Below are 4,740 nucleotides of genomic sequence, written 5' to 3'. Positions count from 1 at the left end.
CTTCAGTCCATCCTGGGAGAGGGATCCCTCACATGTGGCTCTCTCTGAGGTTTCTACGTTATCTTTACCCTGTTTAAAGGTTTTTAAGTAGTTTTTTCTTCTATGTTAAAGCCCTATGAGACAAATTGTAATTTGGGATTATGGGCTTTACAAATAAAATGTTATTGGTTGATTGATGTTTGCGTATTCATTTATATTTCCCTGCATTCTCTTATGCCCCATGCAATTTATAAACTTTTCTCCCTGCATGTATCAACCATTGTCCCCTGTGTTGCAATTTACTTTATTCTCATCACAGCTAATTATTTTACCTGAATTTTGTTACTTATTTCCCCTGTGTTACAGGCCTTGTCGCCGTTTAAGATGTGGGGAAGTATCTCTCATTTCTCCTCAGGTGAAGGACTCCTCCACTCCTGGAGCACCGAACTCGGAATTTCCCCCTGTGATAGATAAAGTTTTTCTGATTCAGATTCAGATTTCTGACCTGCACCACCCACAGGCTAAGAACCCAGTGATCCCCTGTTGTAGCTGGCTCCTCCTCCAATTATCCCAATGATCAATCTGGCTCCCTTGTCCTAATAGCTGAAAGAATATAAGGAACACTTACTGATGTTGAGGGGCCAGCTGATAATTAATGTGATCTGTCCGCATCTGTGCCTATCACTGTTGTAACTCGGTTGTGTGTGTGTGTGTTAAATAAATTCAAATTTATTCTAGGACTTAAGTTAAAGGGGACATATTATGCCCATTTCACCACAGTTGATATGGTTCCTTGGGGTCTTAATGAAATGTCTGTAACATTTTTTGGTAAAAATACCCCAAGGATCATTTAAAACAGCACCTTTTTACTCTGTCTAAAACAGACCTCCTCAGATCAAGCTGTTTTGAGGGCCCCGCCCCCATCTTACCCCACCCCCTTTCACCCCTCTCATCCCCACCCCCTTTCTACGGTGGCCCTGAGAGCTCAACGAACAGCAACTTAAGAAAACACATGCAAGTTGACAAAACACATGCAAGTTGACAAAACACAAGCAAAGTAAGAAAACATCTCCATCAATTTCACAACACAACACAGCACATTACAGAAACGCGTAGCAAATAGTCACACGCGCTGCAAATAGACACACGCGCTGCAAATAGACGAACGCTCAGCAAATAGACGAACGCGCAGCAAATAGAGGCGACAACACAATAGAAGTGTTTCCAGAGGACAGCTAAAAGGGATGGACACATGAGACACTAAAACGTCCAATACACTATACAATTTCGGTTCCGCACAGGGGTCGGCAACCCGCGGCTCTGGAGCCGAACGCGGCTCTTCAGCCCCTCTGCAGTGGCTGTACAGTACAGTGTTGTGCATATGTTTCGCGATCGCTGAACTTAACGAATCAGTTTTCATATAATTAACGTGACCGTAACGATGAACGTGATTGAACGTCACGTTCATTTTTTAAATCATCATCGTATCAGGCCCTCATGAAATACCAGGAGCGGGCGTTGCTGTGTTATGTGTGCATGTGTGTGTGCGTGTGTGTGTCTGTGTGGCCAGCGCACCAGGGCTTCAACCCCGCCCACTCGCTCGGAGAGAGCCACAGTGAGCTCTGAGCTCTGAAGATGGTCCGATCTAGAGACATGCCATCTTCTCCTGTTAAACGGAATAAGCAGCGCTAACAAGCAAGCCCCTGTTTGTGAGGAAATGTATTGTCCATAGTGAGCAGGGGTTTGAAACCTTTACTATCACAAGAGACATTTTGCCCCCTCTTCTGAGCGAGTGGGCGGGGTCAGTGCCCCGAGACCCGAGACCGGTCAGCCCGCTACACACACACACACACGCACACACACATGCACACATAACACACAAACGCCCGCTCTCGTTATTTCATGAGGGCCTGATATGATGATGATTAAAAAAGTAACGTGACGTTCACGTTAATAATATGAAAAGTGGTTTGTTAAGTTCAGCGATCGCGAAACATATGCACAACACTGTACAGTACAGCCACTGCAGAGGGTCTGAGGAGCCGCGGGTTGCCGAACCCTCTGCGGAACCGAAATTGTATGGTGTGTTGGACGTTTTAGTGTCTCCTGTGTCCATCTCTTTTACCTGTCCTCTGGAAACACTTCCGTTGTGTTGTCGCCTCTATTTGCTGCGCGTTCGTCTATTTGCTGCGCGTTCGTCTATTTGCTGCGCGTTCGTCTATTGCTGCGCGTTCGTCTATTTGCAGCGAGTGTGTCTATTTGCAGCGCGTGTGTCTATTTGCAGTTCGTGTGTCTATTTGCAGCGCGTTTCTGTAATGTGTTGTGTTGTGAAATTGATGAAGATGTTTTCTTACTTTGCTTTGTGTTTTGTCAACTTGCATGTGTTTTGTCAACTTGCATTTGTTTTCTTAAGTTGCTGTTCGTTGAGCTCTCAGGGCCACCGTACCTTTCACCCCTCTCATCCCTCCCCCTTCTCACCCCTCCCCCCTCTCATGGACATGTGTTTGAATGTGTTCTCACTACAGAATGCATTCAACATCTATAGGGCAGATTATGGGCCTTTGTCTAAAAGGAATAGAGCAGTAAGTTTTTTTTTTTTTTTTATGCATGAGATATCAGTCATTTCTGCAATAAAATTATGACTGAGGAATAAAATACATAAATTACTCTTCCCTCTGTATTACTTTGCTAACTGCTCATCTTACACGTGTCAATTGTTGACATGTTACATATCAAACATTAAAAGCACACAACTGTTTCTGTAAACTTTTATTGTCAGAAAGATTGCTAGAAAGATTGCCACAGATCTTTTTAATCATAGTTATTAAATGTACTGGCTAGGACAGAGGTAATAAATACAAAAAATACCAAGTATAATAAATACATTCATTACAAAAATACAATTTGTGCCATCAGTAGCTATACTGTAAACAAAGGAACACTTTATATTTGTGTGTCACCTTTTATTCTCTAAATACAATGTGAACTTTGCTCAGCCGTTACAGGTATTTGGCGTACAGAAGCTTTGTGAGCTGGTGTTGAGGCCCTCTGGGCCGGAGAATCAGGGTGGTCCTGCCCTCCTGCTCGGTGCTCCAGATACGCAGAGTGTTCCCTGATGCTCAGGGAAGTTATACAGGGTTCAGACCTGCCCTTGATTGAAACTCGACACATAGCTGGCCATAACTTCCTGCTTGTCAGGTTTCTCATACTAGGCAGAGAGATCCTCAGGTTTTGAGATCTTCAGCACCTCATTCACATATGGGGCCGGGTCCTGAAAAACCTCGTGAAAGATGAGGTCCAACAGGTTATCCATGTAATCTGTAATACAAATTGGGGAAAAAGTTGGACATTTTGCACTTTTTTGTATTTATTATTTTCTTTTTATAATTATATTATTCTATTTATCGTGAAGACGATAAATAAATGGTCTTTAAATGGTGAAGACCATTTAAAGACAGCAGTTAATTGATATGTTATTTATGTTTCACATACTGTTTGTACATTGTTTGGCTTTTAAATAGAGCCTGTAAGAATCATGGAAGATTGCATCTGCTTTCACCGGCTTTGCTGTGCACTCGCCCTTCTTATATATTACATCTGTCCCCAGCCGACACACAGGACACACCTCAAACAGCTCCAGGGGGCAGTTTTCATAGACAATATATGTGGGTGTCTTATGAACAGGGTTGGAAGATTCCATTCTATTAGAACGACAAAGATTTAACCCAAAGGCTGCAACAGCTAAAAATGTGTAGGATGGTAATCTGTGATTATTGAAATGTTTAGATTAAATATTGAGTCACTCACGTCACATCTTGTCCTCTCCCTCCTCCAAGCGAGGTCTCTTACAGCTGAGGTCCCAACACCGACATCAGTGCAGCACAGTTTTCTGTGTGCCTATGATAAAACAGACACAATATCCATGGAGTCACAACAAATGAGATGCTGTTACAACTTTAACACGGAGACACAATCAATGACATGACGAAGTAACTGACGGTAAACAAACCTGTACTTTTGTAGTGAGGTTGCAGTGTTTTCATAGAAAGCTGCGTTCCATGTGTGCGCATCTTTGGTGGGTCTGTCTGGCATGCTACGTGATGTAGCCTAGCACCGTGAACAGATGTGCTTGCCTGAACACCAAAAGCAGCAATGTTATTCATGTTTGTACTACTGTCATGCATACAAGGATACAAGGACACATTTCCCCAAACTAGGGCTGGTAATGAATAATCGTTCTATTCCCGCACATTATGACAACAACATACTCCGGTATCTTGAACGAGCGGCCACAGCAGCAGCTACAACCGGAGCTCTTAGCAGCTGCTACAAGCATCCGTAGCTAACTTCAAGCTCCAGCAGCTACAACCGGAGCTCTTAGCAGCTGCTACAAGCATCCGTACCTAACGTCAAGCTCCAGCAGCTACAACCAGAGCTCGTAGCAGCTACTACCAGGGTTCGTAGTAGCTGCTAAGGGGCTCGTAGTAGGTGCTATGGCCCCTTGAGCGGGGGGGGGGGGGGGCGTGGAGAGCACAACACTTACGAACCTGCCATGTGATCGTTCACCGTGGACTCGCCAGCCGTCTTTGATTAATGAAAAATCCTGTAATGTCTCTCCCTATCCCCCACCACTACATACTAGCCCCCCACCCCCTCACACACACGGCACAACATGCTAACGGCACTAGCCTCCACACAAAATGTCTAAAAGAAGCAAATACCAGAATTATAAATATATATATAACATTTCCCTCGTCTTCA

General features: G+C 44.0%; 1 long non-coding RNA gene across 1 annotated transcript; it reads right to left on the bottom strand.

Moving 5' to 3' along the window:
* Window positions 1–2,822: 2,822 nt before the first annotated feature.
* On the bottom strand, window positions 2,823–4,197 carry LOC133953413 (uncharacterized). Its single transcript, XR_009920688.1, has 3 exons — window positions 3,989–4,197; window positions 3,787–3,876; window positions 2,823–3,297 (listed from the first exon to the last, which is right to left on the bottom strand). It is a non-coding gene; the product is annotated as an uncharacterized LOC133953413 (long non-coding RNA).
* Between the last annotated feature and the right edge of the window lie 543 nt (window positions 4,198–4,740).

This window comes from Platichthys flesus, chromosome 5 (assembly GCF_949316205.1).
Source record: "Platichthys flesus chromosome 5, fPlaFle2.1, whole genome shotgun sequence".
NCBI lineage: Eukaryota > Metazoa > Chordata > Actinopteri > Pleuronectiformes > Pleuronectidae > Platichthys > Platichthys flesus.
The sequence above is the reverse complement of the archived record's forward strand: the minus strand, read 5'-3'. Positions and strand labels throughout refer to the sequence as shown.